General features: G+C 53.7%; 7 non-coding genes across 7 annotated transcripts; all 7 read left to right on the forward strand.

The window, feature by feature from the left end:
* The first annotated feature begins 684 nt into the window (after positions 1 to 684).
* On the forward strand, positions 685 to 803 carry LOC132534374 (5S ribosomal RNA). The gene has a single exon (XR_009546096.1). It is a non-coding gene; the product is annotated as a 5S ribosomal RNA (ribosomal RNA).
* A 2373-nt stretch (positions 804 to 3176) lies between these two features.
* LOC132534375 (5S ribosomal RNA) lies at positions 3177 to 3295 on the forward strand. The gene has a single exon (XR_009546097.1). It is a non-coding gene; the product is annotated as a 5S ribosomal RNA (ribosomal RNA).
* Positions 3296 to 5664: 2369 nt separating this feature from the next.
* On the forward strand, positions 5665 to 5783 carry LOC132534376 (5S ribosomal RNA). The gene has a single exon (XR_009546098.1). It is a non-coding gene; the product is annotated as a 5S ribosomal RNA (ribosomal RNA).
* A 2359-nt stretch (positions 5784 to 8142) lies between these two features.
* On the forward strand, positions 8143 to 8261 carry LOC132534426 (5S ribosomal RNA). The gene has a single exon (XR_009546153.1). It is a non-coding gene; the product is annotated as a 5S ribosomal RNA (ribosomal RNA).
* Positions 8262 to 10658: 2397 nt separating this feature from the next.
* Positions 10659 to 10777, forward strand: LOC132534420 (5S ribosomal RNA). The gene has a single exon (XR_009546147.1). It is a non-coding gene; the product is annotated as a 5S ribosomal RNA (ribosomal RNA).
* A 2364-nt stretch (positions 10778 to 13141) lies between these two features.
* On the forward strand, positions 13142 to 13260 carry LOC132534377 (5S ribosomal RNA). The gene has a single exon (XR_009546099.1). It is a non-coding gene; the product is annotated as a 5S ribosomal RNA (ribosomal RNA).
* A 2352-nt stretch (positions 13261 to 15612) lies between these two features.
* LOC132534431 (5S ribosomal RNA) lies at positions 15613 to 15731 on the forward strand. Its single transcript, XR_009546158.1, has one exon. It is a non-coding gene; the product is annotated as a 5S ribosomal RNA (ribosomal RNA).
* The last annotated feature ends 2311 nt before the right edge of the window (positions 15732 to 18042 follow it).

The raw sequence follows: 18042 nt of genomic DNA on the forward strand, positions 1-18042 counted from the left end.
TCTCTGTCATATCAGTACTCACCTAGGGTTTAGGGTAATGCTGGTCATTGAACTCTTCTTTTCCTCTCTACATTTTTTTTTATGTTGTCAGTAAGTAATGACTTAACTATTGAAGTACTACCTGGACCCTTAGGCAAGACAACTGCTTTGCCACCACCAGACCTTTTCTTCTCCTCCTCCTGCTCCTCCTCCTGCTCCTCCACCTCCTCCTCCTCAGCTGGGAGTGGGTCTCCCTGTGGGAGTGGGGCTTGTGCTCTCCTTGGCCCTGGTGCCTGGTTCTCCCGCTCCAGGAGAAGCAGTTGGGTGGGTCAGCAGGCAGCCTGTGGAGCAGAGGCAGTTAGCCGGCAGCAGGCATCATGCAGGCAGGCAGGCAGGCAGGCAGGCAGGCTGTCCGTGTGTATGTGGCGTGCGTGTGGGTGCGCAGCGTGTCCCCGCATGTGTCGCTGCCAGCCTGCCTGCCTGTGCAGCGGTGTGGGCTTTGTGAGGGGTGCCGGGTGGTGATGGTGGTGGTGGCTGGGGCGGAGGCTGGGGCGGCGTGGGGTGGGTGGGGGTGGTGTGTTGGGTGCAGGTGGCCAGCGGGCACTCGTGGAGGGGTGGCAGTGTGCGGAGCCGGCCAGTGGGCGTCGCTGTTGCGCCGGCGGCTGGCGGCTTGGCTTCTTGAGGCCGGCAGAAAGGGCTGTGTGCGTCTACGGCCATACCACCCTGAACACGCCCGATCTCGTCTGATCTCGGAAGCTAAGCAGGGTCGGGCCTGGTTAGTACTTGGATGGGAGACCGCCTGGGAATACCGGGTGCTGTAGGCTTTTGCTGCCTGCCTGCCTGCCTGCCTGCCTGCCTCTGCAGCGCATTGCCCAGCAGCTTGTCCTGGGCACACGACCCCTTCTTCTCTCTCGCTCTCTCTCTTTTTCATCTGTTCTGGACAAGTTGTTTTTTTGGAAAGACTTTTTTATGGATGAGAACGATAGGAGGACAGAGGGAGAACCACACATCACTCTGGCACATGTGCTGCCGGGGATCCAACTCGGGACCTCATGCTTGAGAGTCTAAAGCTTGACCACCCCACCACCTCCCGGAATCCTTTTTGAAAATCATTGTTATGTCTTGATTCATTCCCTTTGGTTGCCCTGGTTGTTTTATTGTTGGAGTTATGATGGATGTCGTTGTTGTTGGATAGGACCGAGAGAAATGGAGAGTGGAGGGGAAGACAGAGAGGGAGAGAGAAAGACAGACACCCACAGACCTGCTTCACCACTTGGGAAGCGACTCCCCTGCAGGTGGGGAGCCGGGGGCTCGAACAGGGATCCTTACGCCAGTCCTTGTGCTTTGCGCCAGGTGTGCTTAAGCTTCTCTCTCTCTGTCTCTGTCTCTCTCTGCCTCTCTCCCTCTCTCTGTCTCTCTCCCTCTCTCTCTCAAATTTATTTATTTATTTATTTATTTATTTATTTATTTATTTATCAAAAAGAAACATTGAGAAAACCACTGGAGAAGAGGGGTCCAACTGCACACAATTCCCACCACCAGAACTCTGTATCCCCTCCCCTCCCTTGCCCTCCCCTCCTCTGGTAGCTTTCCAATTCTTTATCCCTCTGGGAGTATGGACCCAGGGTCACTGTGGGATGCAGAAGGTGTGTGTGCGTGTGTGTGTGTGTGTGTGTGTGTGCGTGCGTGCGTGCGTGTGTGTGCACGCGTGTGTACGTGTGCATGTGCATGTGCGTGTGCATGTGCATGTGCGTGTGTGGTGTGCGGGTGGGAGTTCTGGCTTCTGTAACTGCTTCCCAGCTGAACATGAGCGTTGACAGGTCGGTCCATACTGCAACCTGGCTCTCTCTTTCCCTAGCGGGGAAGGGCTCTGGGGAAGCGGAGCTCCAGGACACATGGGTGGGGTTGTCTGTCCAGGGAAGTCTGGTCAGCATCATGCTAGCATCTGGAACCTGGTGGTGCAAAATAGAGTTAACTTATAAATCCAAACCAATTGTTGACCAATGATGGGCCTAAAGAGTGGACTAGTACAGATGAAGAGTGTGGTTGCTCTCCATTTTGTAGACAGCTAGGAGGCATATTTGAGTTACATTCCAAAGGGCCTGTGGCTATACTAGTGTTTCTTTGTTTGTTTGTTTGTTTTTCAGCCTGAGCCTGAAATCTGAAATGCAGGTAGATCCTAATTATTCTCTGGGGAGGCAATGTCATGGCTGGCAGAAGGACCAGAAAGCTGGATCAGGGATGAGAGTAGCTCCCAAATCTGGGAAAGGTGTATAAATATTCTTGGCCATCAACCCAATTGATGTGATGTGATCTGATCTGGGGTCCATATTCAGCTTAGGAGTGAGCCTATGTGAATTGGGTTAACTTTGCAAAAGCCCTGCTTCCCTTTTCTCTCTCTCTCTCTCTCTCAAGTGTCTCCCTCTCTCTCCCTCTTTCTTTCTTTCTTTCTCTCTCTCTCCCTCAGCTTCTTTCTCCTTTCTTTTCTTCCTAACTTCTTTCTGCTCTCTGTCATATCAGTACTCACCTAGGGTTTAGGGTAATGCTGGTCATTGAACTCTTCTTTTCCTCTCTACATTTTTTTTTATGTTGTCAGTAAGTAATGACTTAACTATTGAAGTACTACCTGGACCCTTAGGCAAGACAACTGCTTTGCCACCACCAGACCTTTTCTTCTCCTCCTCCTGCTCCTCCTCCTGCTCCTCCACCTCCTCCTCCTCAGCTGGGAGTGGGTCTCCCTGTGGGAGTGGGGCTTGTGCTCTCCTTGGCCCTGGTGCCTGGTTCTCCCGCTCCAGGAGAAGCAGTTGGGTGGGTCAGCAGGCAGCCTGTGGAGCAGAGGCAGTTAGCCGGCAGCAGGCATCATGCAGGCAGGCAGGCAGGCAGGCAGGCAGGCAGGCAGGCTGTCCGTGTGTATGTGGCGTGCGTGTGGGTGCGCAGCGTGTCCCCGCATGTGTCGCTGCCAGCCTGCCTGCCTGTGCAGCGGTGTGGGCTTTGTGAGGGGTGCTGGGTGGTGATGGTGGTGGTGGCTGGGGCGGAGGCTGGGGCGGCGTGGGGTGGGTGGGGGTGGTGTGTTGGTTGCAGGTGGCCAGCGGGCACTCGTGGAGGGGTGGCAGTGTGCGGAGCCGGCCAGTGGGCATCGCTGTTGCGCCGGCGGCTGGCGGCTTGGCTTCTTGAGGCCGGCAGAAAGGGCTGTGTGCGTCTACGGCCATACCACCCTGAACACGCCCGATCTCGTCTGATCTCGGAAGCTAAGCAGGGTCGGGCCTGGTTAGTACTTGGATGGGAGACCGCCTGGGAATACCGGGTGCTGTAGGCTTTTGCTGCCTGCCTGCCTGCCTGCCTGCCTCTGCAGCGCATTGCCCAGCAGCTTGTCCTGGGCACACGACCCCTTCTTCTCTCTCGCTCTCTCTCTTTTTCATCTGTTCTGGACAAGTTGTTTTTTTGGAAAGACTTTTTTATGGATGAGAACGATAGGAGGACAGAGGGAGAACCACACATCACTCTGGCACATGTGCTGCCGGGGATCCAACTCGGGACCTCATGCTTGAGAGTCTAAAGCTTGACCACCCCACCACCTCCCGGAATCCTTTTGGAAAATCATTGTTATGTCTTGATTCATTCCCTTTGGTTGCCCTGGTTGTTTTATTGTTGGAGTTATGATGGATGTCGTTGTTGTTGGATAGGACCGAGAGAAATGGAGAGTGGAGGGGAAGACAGAGAGGGAGAGAGAAAGACAGACACCCACAGACCTGCTTCACCACTTGGGAAGCGACTCCCCTGCAGGTGGGGAGCCGGGGGCTCGAACAGGGATCCTTACGCCAGTCCTTGTGCTTTGCGCCAGGTGTGCTTAAGCTTCTCTCTCTCTGTCTCTGTCTCTCTCTGCCTCTCTCCCTCTCTCTGTCTCTCTCCCTCTCTCTCTCAAATTTATTTATTTATTTATCAAAAAGAAACATTGAGAAAACCACTGGAGAAGAGGGGTCCAACTGCACACAATTCCCACCACCAGAACTCTGTATCCCCTCCCCTCCCTTGCCCTCCCCTCCTCTGGTAGCTTTCCAATTCTTTATCCCTCTGGGAGTATGGACCCAGGGTCACTGTGGGATGCAGAAGGTGTGTGTGCGTGTGTGTGTGTGTGTGTGTGTGTGTGCGTGCGTGCGTGCGTGTGTGTGCACGCGTGTGTACGTGTGCATGTGCATGTGCGTGTGCGTGTGCATGTGCGTGTGTGGTGTGCGGGTGGGAGTTCTGGCTTCTGTAACTGCTTCCCAGCTGAACATGAGCGTTGACAGGTCGGTCCATACTGCAACCTGGCTCTCTCTTTCCCTAGCGGGGAAGGGCTCTGGGGAAGCGGAGCTCCAGGACACATGGGTGGGGTTGTCTGTCCAGGGAAGTCTGGTCAGCATCATGCTAGCATCTGGAACCTGGTGGTGCAAAATAGAGTTAACTTATAAATCCAAACCAATTGTTGACCAATGATGGGCCTAAAGAGTGGACTAGTACAGATGAAGAGTGTGGTTGCTCTCCATTTTGTAGACAGCTAGGAGGCATATTTGAGTTACATTCCAAAGGGCCTGTGGCTATACTAGTGTTTCTTTGTTTGTTTGTTTGTTTGTTTGTTTTTCAGCCTGAGCCTGAAATCTGAAATGCAGGTAGATCCTAATTATTCTCTGGGGAGGCAATGTCATGGCTGGCAGAAGGACCAGAAAGCTGGATCAGGGATGAGAGTAGCTCCCAAATCTGGGAAAGGTGTATAAATATTCTTGGCCATCAACCCAATTGATGTGATGTGATGTGATGTGATCTGATCTGGGGTCCATATTCAGCTTAGGAGTGAGCCTATGTGAATTGGGTTAACTTTGCAAAAGCCCTGCTTCCCTTTTCTCTCTCTCTCTCTCTCTCAAGTGTCTCCCTCTCTCTCCCTCTTTCTTTCTTTCTTTCTCTCTCTCTCCCTCAGCTTCTTTCTCCTTTCTTTTCTTCCTAACTTCTTTCTGCTCTCTGTCATATCAGTACTCACCTAGGGTTTAGGGTAATGCTGGTCATTGAACTCTTCTTTTCCTCTCTACATTTTTTTTTATGTTGTCAGTAAGTAATGACTTAACTATTGAAGTACTACCTGGACCCTTAGGCAAGACAACTGCTTTGCCACCACCAGACCTTTTCTTCTCCTCCTCCTGCTCCTCCTCCTGCTCCTCCACCTCCTCCTCCTCAGCTGGGAGTGGGTCTCCCTGTGGGAGTGGGGCTTGTGCTCTCCTTGGCCCTGGTGCCTGGTTCTCCCGCTCCAGGAGAAGCAGTTGGGTGGGTCAGCAGGCAGCCTGTGGAGCAGAGGCAGTTAGCCGGCAGCAGGCATCATGCAGGCAGGCAGGCAGGCAGGCAGGCAGGCAGGCAGGCAGGCTGTCCGTGTGTATGTGGCGTGCGTGTGGGTGCACAGCGTGTCCCCGCATGTGTCGCTGCCAGCCTGCCTGCCTGTGCAGCGGTGTGGGCTTTGTGAGGGGTGCCGGGTGGTGATGGTGGTGGTGGCTGGGGCGGAGGCTGGGGCGGCGTGGGGTGGGTGGGGGTGGTGTGTTGGGTGCAGGTGGCCAGCGGGCACTCGTGGAGGGGTGGCAGTGTGCGGAGCCGGCCAGTGGGCGTCGCTGTTGCGCCGGCGGCTGGCGGCTTGGCTTCTTGAGGCCGGCAGAAAGGGCTGTGTGCGTCTACGGCCATACCACCCTGAACACGCCCGATCTCGTCTGATCTCGGAAGCTAAGCAGGGTCGGGCCTGGTTAGTACTTGGATGGGAGACCGCCTGGGAATACCGGGTGCTGTAGGCTTTTGCTGCCTGCCTGCCTGCCTGCCTGCCTCTGCAGCGCATTGCCCAGCAGCTTGTCCTGGGCACACGACCCCTTCTTCTCTCTCGCTCTCTCTCTTTTTCATCTGTTCTGGACAAGTTGTTTTTTTGGAAAGACTTTTTTATGGATGAGAACGATAGGAGGACAGAGGGAGAACCACACATCACTCTGGCACATGTGCTGCCGGGGATCCAACTCGGGACCTCATGCTTGAGAGTCTAAAGCTTGACCACCCCACCACCTCCCGGAATCCTTTTGGAAAATCATTGTTATGTCTTGATTCATTCCCTTTGGTTGCCCTGGTTGTTTTATTGTTGGAGTTATGATGGATGTCGTTGTTGTTGGATAGGACCGAGAGAAATGGAGAGTGGAGGGGAAGACAGAGAGGGAGAGAGAAAGACAGACACCCACAGACCTGCTTCACCACTTGGGAAGCGACTCCCCTGCAGGTGGGGAGCCGGGGGCTCGAACAGGGATCCTTACGCCAGTCCTTGTGCTTTGCGCCAGGTGTGCTTAAGCTTCTCTCTCTCTGTCTCTGTCTCTCTCTGCCTCTCTCCCTCTCTCTGTCTCTCTCCCTCTCTCTCTCAAATTTATTTATTTATTTATCAAAAAGAAACATTGAGAAAACCACTGGAGAAGAGGGGTCCAACTGCACACAATTCCCACCACCAGAACTCTGTATCCCCTCCCCTCCCTTGCCCTCCCCTCCTCTGGTAGCTTTCCAATTCTTTATCCCTCTGGGAGTATGGACCCAGGGTCACTGTGGGATGCAGAAGGTGTGTGTGCGTGTGTGTGTGTGTGTGTGTGTGTGTGCGTGCGTGCGTGCGTGTGTGTGCACGCGTGTGTACGTGTGCATGTGCATGTGCGTGTGCGTGTGCATGTGCGTGTGTGGTGTGCGGGTGGGAGTTCTGGCTTCTGTAACTGCTTCCCAGCTGAACATGAGCGTTGACAGGTCGGTCCATACTGCAACCTGGCTCTCTCTTTCCCTAGCGGGGAAGGGCTCTGGGGAAGCGGAGCTCCAGGACACATGGGTGGGGTTGTCTGTCCAGGGAAGTCTGGTCAGCATCATGCTAGCATCTGGAACCTGGTGGTGCAAAATAGAGTTAACTTATAAATCCAAACCAATTGTTGACCAATGATGGGCCTAAAGAGTGGACTAGTACAGATGAAGAGTGTGGTTGCTCTCCATTTTGTAGACAGCTAGGAGGCATATTTGAGTTACATTCCAAAGGGCCTGTGGCTATACTAGTGTTTGTTTGTTTGTTTGTTTTTCAGCCTGAGCCTGAAATCTGAAATGCAGGTAGATCCTAATTATTCTCTGGGGAGGCAATGTCATGGCTGGCAGAAGGACCAGAAAGCTGGATCAGGGATGAGAGTAGCTCCCAAATCTGGGAAAGGTGTATAAATATTCTTGGCCATCAACCCAATTGATGTGATGTGATGTGATGTGATCTGATCTGGGGTCCATATTCAGCTTAGGAGTGAGCCTATGTGAATTGGGTTAACTTTGCAAAAGCCCTGCTTCCCTTTTCTCTCTCTCTCTCTCTCTCTCAAGTGTCTCCCTCTCTCTCCCTCTTTCTTTCTTTCTTTCTCTCTCTCTCCCTCAGCTTCTTTCTCCTTTCTTTTCTTCCTAACTTCTTTCTGCTCTCTGTCATATCAGTACTCACCTAGGGTTTAGGGTAATGCTGGTCATTGAACTCTTCTTTTCCTCTCTACATTTTTTTTTATGTTGTCAGTAAGTAATGACTTAACTATTGAAGTACTACCTGGACCCTTAGGCAAGACAACTGCTTTGCCACCACCAGACCTTTTCTTCTCCTCCTCCTGCTCCTCCTCCTGCTCCTCCACCTCCTCCTCCTCAGCTGGGAGTGGGTCTCCCTGTGGGAGTGGGGCTTGTGCTCTCCTTGGCCCTGGTGCCTGGTTCTCCCGCTCCAGGAGAAGCAGTTGGGTGGGTCAGCAGGCAGCCTGTGGAGCAGAGGCAGTTAGCCGGCAGCAGGCATCATGCAGGCAGGCAGGCAGGCAGGCAGGCAGGCAGGCAGGCAGGCTGTCCGTGTGTATGTGGCGTGCGTGTGGGTGCACAGCGTGTCCCCGCATGTGTCGCTGCCAGCCTGCCTGCCTGTGCAGCGGTGTGGGCTTTGTGAGGGGTGCCGGGTGGTGATGGTGGTGGTGGCTGGGGCGGAGGCTGGGGCGGCGTGGGGTGGGTGGGGGTGGTGTGTTGGGTGCAGGTGGCCAGCGGGCACTCGTGGAGGGGTGGCAGTGTGCGGAGCCGGCCAGTGGGCGTCGCTGTTGCGCCGGCGGCTGGCGGCTTGGCTTCTTGAGGCCGGCAGAAAGGGCTGTGTGCGTCTACGGCCATACCACCCTGAACACGCCCGATCTCGTCTGATCTCGGAAGCTAAGCAGGGTCGGCCCTGGTTAGTACTTGGATGGGAGACCGCCTGGGAATACCGGGTGCTGTAGGCTTTTGCTGCCTGCCTGCCTGCCTGCCTGCCTCTGCAGCGCATTGCCCAGCAGCTTGTCCTGGGCACACGACCCCTTCTTCTCTCTCGCTCTCTCTCTTTTTCATCTGTTCTGGACAAGTTGTTTTTTTGGAAAGACTTTTTTATGGATGAGAACGATAGGAGGACAGAGGGAGAACCACACATCACTCTGGCACATGTGCTGCCGGGGATCCAACTCGGGACCTCATGCTTGAGAGTCTAAAGCTTGACCACCCCACCACCTCCCGGAATCCTTTTGGAAAATCATTGTTATGTCTTGATTCATTCCCTTTGGTTGCCCTGGTTGTTTTATTGTTGGAGTTATGATGGATGTCGTTGTTGTTGGATAGGACCGAGAGAAATGGAGAGTGGAGGGGAAGACAGAGAGGGAGAGAGAAAGACAGACACCCACAGACCTGCTTCACCACTTGGGAAGCGACTCCCCTGCAGGTGGGGAGCCGGGGGCTCGAACAGGGATCCTTACGCCAGTCCTTGTGCTTTGCGCCAGGTGTGCTTAAGCTTCTCTCTCTCTGTCTCTGTCTCTCTCTGCCTCTCTCCCTCTCTCTGTCTCTCTCCCTCTCTCTCTCAAATTTATTTATTTATTTATTCATTTATTTATCAAAAAGAAACATTGAGAAAACCACTGGAGAAGAGGGGTCCAACTGCACACAATTCCCACCACCAGAACTCTGTATCCCCTCCCCTCCCTTGCCCTCCCCTCCTCTGGTAGCTTTCCAATTCTTTATCCCTCTGGGAGTATGGACCCAGGGTCACTGTGGGATGCAGAAGGTGTGTGTGCGTGTGTGTGTGTGTGTGTGTGCGTGCGTGCGTGCGTGCGTGTGTGTGCACGCGTGTGTACGTGTGCATGTGCATGTGCGTGTGCGTGTGCATGTGCGTGTGTGGTGTGCGGGTGGGAGTTCTGGCTTCTGTAACTGCTTCCCAGCTGAACATGAGCGTTGACAGGTCGGTCCATACTGCAACCTGGCTCTCTCTTTCCCTAGCGGGGAAGGGCTCTGGGGAAGCGGAGCTCCAGGACACATGGGTGGGGTTGTCTGTCCAGGGAAGTCTGGTCAGCATCATGCTAGCATCTGGAACCTGGTGGTGCAAAATAGAGTTAACTTATAAATGCAAACCAATTGTTGACCAATGATGGGCCTAAAGAGTGGACTAGTACAGATGAAGAGTGTGGTTGCTCTCCATTTTGTAGACAGCTAGGAGGCATATTTGAGTTACATTCCAAAGGGCCTGTGGCTATACTAGTGTTTCTTTGTTTGTTTGTTTGTTTGTTTTTCAGCCTGAGCCTGAAATCTGAAATGCAGGTAGATCCTAATTATTCTCTGGGGAGGCAATGTCATGGCTGGCAGAAGGACCAGAAAGCTGGATCAGGGATGAGAGTAGCTCCCAAATCTGGGAAAGGTGTATAAATATTCTTGGCCATCAACCCAATTGATGTGATGTGATGTGATGTGATCTGATCTGGGGTCCATATTCAGCTTAGGAGTGAGCCTATGTGAATTGGGTTAACTTTGCAAAAGCCCTGCTTCCCTTTTCTCTCTCTCTCTCTCTCTCTCTCTCTCTCTCTCTCTCAAGTGTCTCCCTCTCTCTCCCTCTTTCTTTCTTTCTTTCTCTCTCTCTCCCTCAGCTTCTTTCTCCTTTCTTTTCTTCCTAACTTCTTTCTGCTCTCTGTCATATCAGTACTCACCTAGGGTTTAGGGTAATGCTGGTCATTGAACTCTTCTTTTCCTCTCTACATTTTTTTTTATGTTGTCAGTAAGTAATGACTTAACTATTGAAGTACTACCTGGACCCTTAGGCAAGACAACTGCTTTGCCACCACCAGACCTTTTCTGCTCCTCCTCCTGCTCCTCCTCCTGCTCCTCCACCTCCTCCTCCTCAGCTGGGAGTGGGTCTCCCTGTGGGAGTGGGGCTTGTGCTCTCCTTGGCCCTGGTGCCTGGTTCTCCCGCTCCAGGAGAAGCAGTTGGGTGGGTCAGCAGGCAGCCTGTGGAGCAGAGGCAGTTAGCCGGCAGCAGGCATCATGCAGGCAGGCAGGCAGGCAGGCAGGCAGGCAGGCAGGCAGGCAGGCTGTCCGTGTGTATGTGGCGTGCGTGTGGGTGCGCAGCGTGTCCCCGCATGTGTCGCTGCCAGCCTGCCTGCCTGTGCAGCGGTGTGGGCTTTGTGAGGGGTGCCGGGTGGTGATGGTGGTGGTGGCTGGGGCGGAGGCTGGGGCGGCGTGGGGTGGGTGGGGGTGGTGTGTTGGGTGCAGGTGGCCAGCGGGCACTCGTGGAGGGGTGGCAGTGTGCGGAGCCGGCCAGTGGGCGTCGCTGTTGCGCCGGCGGCTGGCGGCTTGGCTTCTTGAGGCCGGCAGAAAGGGCTGTGTGCGTCTACGGCCATACCACCCTGAACACGCCCGATCTCTTCTGATCTCGGAAGCTAAGCAGGGTCGGGCCTGGTTAGTACTTGGATGGGAGACCGCCTGGGAATACCGGGTGCTGTAGGCTTTTGCTGCCTGCCTGCCTGCCTGCCTGCCTCTGCAGCGCATTGCCCAGCATCTTGTCCTGGGCACACGACCCCTTCTTCTCTCTCGCTCTCTCTCTTTTTCATCTGTTCTGGACAAGTTGTTTTTTTGGAAAGACTTTTTTATGGATGAGAACGATAGGAGGACAGAGGGAGAACCACACATCACTCTGGCACATGTGCTGCCGGGGATCCAACTCGGGACCTCATGCTTGAGAGTCTAAAGCTTGACCACCCCACCACCTCCCGGAATCCTTTTTGAAAATCATTGTTATGTCTTGATTCATTCCCTTTGGTTGCCCTGGTTGTTTTATTGTTGGAGTTATGATGGATGTCGTTGTTGTTGGATAGGACCGAGAGAAATGGAGAGTGGAGGGGAAGACAGAGAGGGAGAGAGAAAGACAGACACCCACAGACCTGCTTCACCACTTGGGAAGCGACTCCCCTGCAGGTGGGGAGCCGGGGGCTCGAACAGGGATCCTTACGCCAGTCCTTGTGCTTTGCGCCAGGTGTGCTTAAGCTTCTCTCTCTCTGTCTCTGTCTCTCTCTGCCTCTCTCCCTCTCTCTGTCTCTCTCCCTCTCTCTCTCAAATTTATTTATTTATTTATTCATTTATTTATCAAAAAGAAACATTGAGAAAACCACTGGAGAAGAGGGGTCCAACTGCACACAATTCCCACCACCAGAACTCTGTATCCCCTCCCCTCCCTTGCCCTCCCCTCCTCTGGTAGCTTTCCAATTCTTTATCCCTCTGGGAGTATGGACCCAGGGTCACTGTGGGATGCAGAAGGTGTGTGTGCGTGTGTGTGTGTGTGTGTGTGTGTGTGTGCGTGCGTGCGTGCGTGTGTGTGCACGCGTGTGTACGTGTGCATGTGCATGTGCGTGTGCGTGTGCATGTGCGTGTGTGGTGTGCGGGTGGGAGTTCTGGCTTCTGTAACTGCTTCCCAGCTGAACATGAGCGTTGACAGGTCGGTCCATACTGCAACCTGGCTCTCTCTTTCCCTAGTGGGGAAGGGCTCTGGGGAAGCGGAGCTCCAGGACACATGGGTGGGGTTGTCTGTCCAGGGAAGTCTGGTCAGCATCATGCTAGCATCTGGAACCTGGTGGTGCAAAATAGAGTTAACTTATAAATCCAAACCAATTGTTGACCAATGATGGGCCTAAAGAGTGGACTAGTACAGATGAAGAGTGTGGTTGCTCTCCATTTTGTAGACAGCTAGGAGGCATATTTGAGTTACATTCCAAAGGGCCTGTGGCTATACTAGTGTTTGTTTGTTTGTTTGTTTGTTTGTTTTTCAGCCTGAGCCTGAAATCTGAAATGCAGGTAGATCCTAATTATTCTCTGGGGAGGCAATGTCATGGCTGGCAGAAGGACCAGAAAGCTGGATCAGGGATGAGAGTAGCTCCCAAATCTGGGAAAGGTGTATAAATATTCTTGGCCATCAACCCAATTGATGTGATGTGATCTGATCTGGGGTCCATATTCAGCTTAGGAGTGAGCCTATGTGAATTGGGTTAACTTTGCAAAAGCCCTGCTTCCCTTTTCTCTCTCTCTCTCTCTCTCAAGTGTCTCCCTCTCTCTCCCTCTTTCTTTCTTTCTTTCTTTCTCTCTCCCTCAGCTTCTTTCTCCTTTCTTTTCTTCCTAACTTCTTTCTGCTCTCTGTCATATCAGTACTCACCTAGGGTTTAGGGTAATGCTGGTCATTGAACTCTTCTTTTCCTCTCTACATTTTTTTTATGTTGTCAGTAAGTAATGACTTAACTATTGAAGTACTACCTGGACCCTTAGGCAAGACAACTGCTTTGCCACCACCAGACCTTTTCTTCTCCTCCTCCTGCTCCTCCTCCTGCTCCTCCACCTCCTCCTCCTCAGCTGGGAGTGGGTCTCCCTGTGGGAGTGGGGCTTGTGCTCTCCTTGGCCCTGGTGCCTGGTTCTCCCGCTCCAGGAGAAGCAGTTGGGTGGGTCAGCAGGCAGCCTGTGGAGCAGAGGCAGTTAGCCGGCAGCAGGCATCATGCAGGCAGGCAGGCAGGCAGGCAGGCAGGCAGGCAGGCTGTCCGTGTGTATGTGGCGTGCGTGTGGGTGCGCAGCGTGTCCCCGCATGTGTCGCTGCCAGCCTGCCTGCCTGTGCAGCGGTGTGGGCTTTGTGAGGGGTGCCGGGTGGTGATGGTGGTGGTGGCTGGGGCGGAGGCTGGGGCGGCGTGGGGTGGGTGGGGGTGGTGTGTTGGGTGCAGGTGGCCAGCGGGCACTCGTGGAGGGGTGGCAGTGTGCGGAGCCGGCCAGTGGGCGTCGCTGTTGCGCCGGCGGCTGGCGGCTTGGCTTCTTGAGGCCGGCAGAAAGGGCTGTGTGCGTCTACGGCCATACCACCCTGAACACGCCCGATCTCGTCTGATCTCGGAAGCTAAGCAGGGTCGGGCCTGGTTAGTACTTGGATGGGAGACCGCCTGGGAATACCGGGTGCTGTAGGCTTTTGCTGCCTGCCTGCCTGCCTGCCTGCCTGCCTCTGCAGCGCATTGCCCAGCATCTTGTCCTGGGCACACGACCCCTTCTTCTCTCTCGCTCTCTCTCTTTTTCATCTGTTCTGGACAAGTTGTTTTTTTGGAAAGACTTTTTTATGGATGAGAACGATAGGAGGACAGAGGGAGAACCACACATCACTCTGGCACATGTGCTGCCGGGGATCCAACTCGGGACCTCATGCTTGAGAGTCTAAAGCTTGACCACCCCACCACCTCCCGGAATCCTTTTTGAAAATCATTGTTATGTCTTGATTCATTCCCTTTGGTTGCCCTGGTTGTTTTATTGTTGGAGTTATGATGGATGTCGTTGTTGTTGGATAGGACCGAGAGAAATGGAGAGTGGAGGGGAAGACAGAGAGGGAGAGAGAAAGACAGACACCCACAGACCTGCTTCACCACTTGGGAAGCGACTCCCCTGCAGGTGGGGAGCCGGGGGCTCGAACAGGGATCCTTACGCCAGTCCTTGTGCTTTGCGCCAGGTGTGCTTAAGCTTCTCTCTCTCTGTCTCTGTCTCTCTCTGCCTCTCTCCCTCTCTCTGTCTCTCTCCCTCTCTCTCTCAAATTTATTTATTTATTTATTTATTTATTTATCAAAAAGAAACATTGAGAAAACCACTGGAGAAGAGGGGTCCAACTGCACACAATTCCCACCACCAGAACTCTGTATCCCCTCCCCTCCCTTGCCCTCCCCTCCTCTGGTAGCTTTCCAATTCTTTATCCCTCTGGGAGTATGGACCCAGGGTCACTGTGGGATGCAGAAGGTGTGTGTGCGTGTGTGTGTGTGTGTGTGTGTGCGTGCGTGCGTGCGTGTGTGTGCACGCGTGTGTACGTGTGCATGTGCGTGTGCGTGTGCGTGTGCATGTGCGTGTGTGGTGTGCGGGTGGGAGTTCTGGCTTCTGTAACTGCTTCCCAGCTGAACATGAGCGTTGACAGGTCGGTCCATACTGCAACCTGGCTCTCTCTTTCCCTAGCGGGGAAGGGCTCTGGGGAAGCGGAGCTCCAGGACACATGGGTGGGGTTGTCTGTCCAGGGAAGTCTGGTCAGCATCATGCTAGCATCTGGAACCTGGTGGTGCAAAATAGAGTTAACTTATAAATCCAAACCAATTGTTGACCAATGATGGGCCTAAAGAGTGGACTAGTACAGATGAAGAGTGTGGTTGCTCTCCATTTTGTAGACAGCTAGGAGGCATATTTGAGTTACATTCCAAAGGGCCTGTGGCTATACTAGTGTTTCTTTGTTTGTTTGTTTGTTTTTCAGCCTGAGCCTGAAATCTGAAATGCAGGTAGATCCTAATTATTCTCTGGGGAGGCAATGTCATGGCTGGCAGAAGGACCAGAAAGCTGGATCAGGGATGAGAGTAGCTCCCAAATCTGGGAAAGGTGTATAAATATTCTTGGCCATCAACCCAATTGATGTGATGTGATGTGATCTGATCTGGGGTCCATATTCAGCTTAGGAGTGAGCCTATGTGAATTGGGTTAACTTTGCAAAAGCCCTGCTTCCCTTTTCTCTCTCTCTCTCTCTCTCAAGTGTCTCCCTCTCTCTCCCTCTTTCTTTCTTTCTTTCTCTCTCTCTCCCTCAGCTTCTTTCTCCTTTCTTTTCTTCCTAACTTCTTTCTGCTCTCTGTCATATCAGTACTCACCTAGGGTTTAGGGTAATGCTGGTCATTGAACTCTTCTTTTCCTCTCTACATTTTTTTTTATGTTGTCAGTAAGTAATGACTTAACTATTGAAGTACTACCTGGACCCTTAGGCAAGACAACTGCTTTGCCACCACCAGACCTTTTCTTCTCCTCCTCCTGCTCCTCCACCTCCTCCTCCTCAGCTGGGAGTGGGTCTCCCTGTGGGAGTGGGGCTTGTGCTCTCCTTGGCCCTGGTGCCTGGTTCTCCCGCTCCAGGAGAAGCAGTTGGGTGGGTCAGCAGGCAGCCTGTGGAGCAGAGGCAGTTAGCCGGCAGCAGGCATCATGCAGGCAGGCAGGCAGGCAGGCAGGCAGGCAGGCAGGCTGTCCGTGTGTATGTGGCGTGCGTGTGGGTGCGCAGCGTGTCCCCGCATGTGTCGCTGCCAGCCTGCCTGCCTGTGCAGCGGTGTGGGCTTTGTGAGGGGTGCCGGGTGGTGATGGTGGTGGTGGCTGGGGCGGAGGCTGGGGCGGCGTGGGGTGGGTGGGGGTGGTGTGTTGGGTGCAGGTGGCCAGCGGGCACTCGTGGAGGGGTGGCAGTGTGCGGAGCCGGCCAGTGGGCGTCGCTGTTGCGCCGGCGGCTGGCGGCTTGGCTTCTTGAGGCCGGCAGAAAGGGCTGTGTGCGTCTACGGCCATACCACCCTGAACACGCCCGATCTCGTCTGATCTCGGAAGCTAAGCAGGGTCGGGCCTGGTTAGCACTTGGATGGGAGACCGCCTGGGAATACCGGGTGCTGTAGGCTTTTGCTGCCTGCCTGCCTGCCTCTGCAGCGCATTGCCCAGCAGCTTGTCCTGGGCACACGACCCCTTCTTCTCTCTCGCTCTCTCTCTTTTTCATCTGTTCTGGACAAGTTGTTTTTTTGGAAAGACTTTTTTATGGATGAGAACGATAGGAGGACAGAGGGAGAACCACACATCACTCTGGCACATGTGCTGCCGGGGATCCAACTCGGGACCTCATGCTTGAGAGTCTAAAGCTTGACCACCCCACCACCTCCCGGAATCCTTTTTGAAAATCATTGTTATGTCTTGATTCATTCCCTTTGGTTGCCCTGGTTGTTTTATTGTTGGAGTTATGATGGATGTCGTTGTTGTTGGATAGGACCGAGAGAAATGGAGAGTGGAGGGGAAGACAGAGAGGGAGAGAGAAAGACAGACACCCACAGACCTGCTTCACCACTTGGGAAGCGACTCCCCTGCAGGTGGGGAGCCGGGGGCTCGAACAGGGATCCTTACGCCAGTCCTTGTGCTTTGCGCCAGGTGTGCTTAAGCTTCTCTCTCTCTGTCTCTGTCTCTCTCTGCCTCTCTCCCTCTCTCTGTCTCTCTCTCTCTCTCTCTCAAATTTATTTATTTATTTATTCATTTATTTATCAAAAAGAAACATTGAGAAAACCACTGGAGAAGAGGGGTCCAACTGCACACAATTCCCACCACCAGAACTCTGTATCCCCTCCCCTCCCTTGCCCTCCCCTCCTCTGGTAGCTTTCCAATTCTTTATCCCTCTGGGAGTATGGACCCAGGGTCACTGTGGGATGCAGAAGGTGTGTGTGCGTGTGTGTGTGTGTGTGTGTGTGTGCGCGTGCGTGCGTGCGTGTGTGTGCACGCGTGTGTACGTGTGCATGTGCATGTGCGTGTGCGTGTGCATGTGCGTGTGTGGTGTGCGGGTGGGAGTTCTGGCTTCTGTAACTGCTTCCCAGCTGAACATGAGCGTTGACAGGTCGGTCCATACTGCAACCTGGCTCTCTCTTTCCCTAGCGGGGAAGGGCTCTGGGAAAGCGGAGCTCCAGGACACATGGGTGGGGTTGTCTGTCCAGGGAAGTCTGGTCAGCATCATGCTAGCATCTGGAACCTGGTGGTGCAAAGTAGAGTTAACTTATAAATCCAAACCAATTGTTGACCAATGATGGGCCTAAAGAGTGGACTAGTACAGATGAAGAGTGTGGTTGCTCTCCATTTTGTAGACAGCTAGGAGGCATATTTGAGTTACATTCCAAAGGGCCTGTGGCTATACTAGTGTTTCTTTGTTTGTTTGTTTGTTTGTTTGTTTTTCAGCCTGAGCCTGAAATCTGAAATGCAGGTAGATCCTAATTATTCTCTGGGGAGGCAATGTCATGGCTGGCAGAAGGACCAGAAAGCTGGATCAGGGATGAGAGTAGCTCCCAAATCTGGGAAAGGTGTATAAATATTCTTGGCCATCAACCCAATTGATGTGATGTGATGTGATGTGATCTGATCTGGGGTCCATATTCAGCTTAGGAGTGAGCCTGTGTGAATTGGGTTAACTTTGCAAAAGCCCTGCTTCCCTTTTCTCTCTCTCTCTCTCTCAAGTGTCTCCCTCTCTCTCCCTCTTTCTTTCTTTCTCTCTCTCTCCCTCAGCTTCTTTCTCCTTTCTTTTCTTCCTAACTTCTTTCTGCTCTCTGTCATATCAGTACTCACCTAGGGTTTAGGGTAATGCTGGTCATTGAACTCTTCTTTTCCTCTCTACATTTTTTTTATGTTGTCAGTAAGTAATGACTTAACTATTGAAGTACTACCTGGACCCTTAGGCAAGACAACTGCTTTGCCACCACCAGACCTTTTCTTCTCCTCCTCCTGCTCCTCCTCCTGCTCCTCCACCTCCTCCTCCTCAGCTGGGAGTGGGTCTCCCTGTGGGAGTGGGGCTTGTGCTCTCCTTGGCCCTGGTGCCTGGTTCTCCCGCTCCAGGAGAAGCAGTTGGGTGGGTCAGCAGGCAGCCTGTGGAGCAGAGGCAGTTAGCCGGCAGCAGGCATCATGCAGGCAGGCAGGCAGGCAGGCAGGCAGGCAGGCAGGCAGGCAGGCTGTCCGTGTGTATGTGGCGTGCGTGTGGGTGCGCAGCGTGTCCCCGCATGTGTCGCTGCCAGCCTGCCTGCCTGTGCAGCGGTGTGGGCTTTGTGAGGGGTGCCGGGTGGTGATGGTGGTGGTGGCTGGGGCGGAGGCTGGGGCGGCGTGGGGTGGGTGGGGGTGGTGTGTTGGGTGCAGGTGGCCAGCGGGCACTCGTGGAGGGGTGGCAGTGTGCGGAGCCGGCCAGTGGGCGTC

The sequence above is a fragment of the Erinaceus europaeus genome, chromosome 18, assembly GCF_950295315.1.
Source record: "Erinaceus europaeus chromosome 18, mEriEur2.1, whole genome shotgun sequence".
Lineage (NCBI taxonomy): Eukaryota > Metazoa > Chordata > Mammalia > Eulipotyphla > Erinaceidae > Erinaceus > Erinaceus europaeus.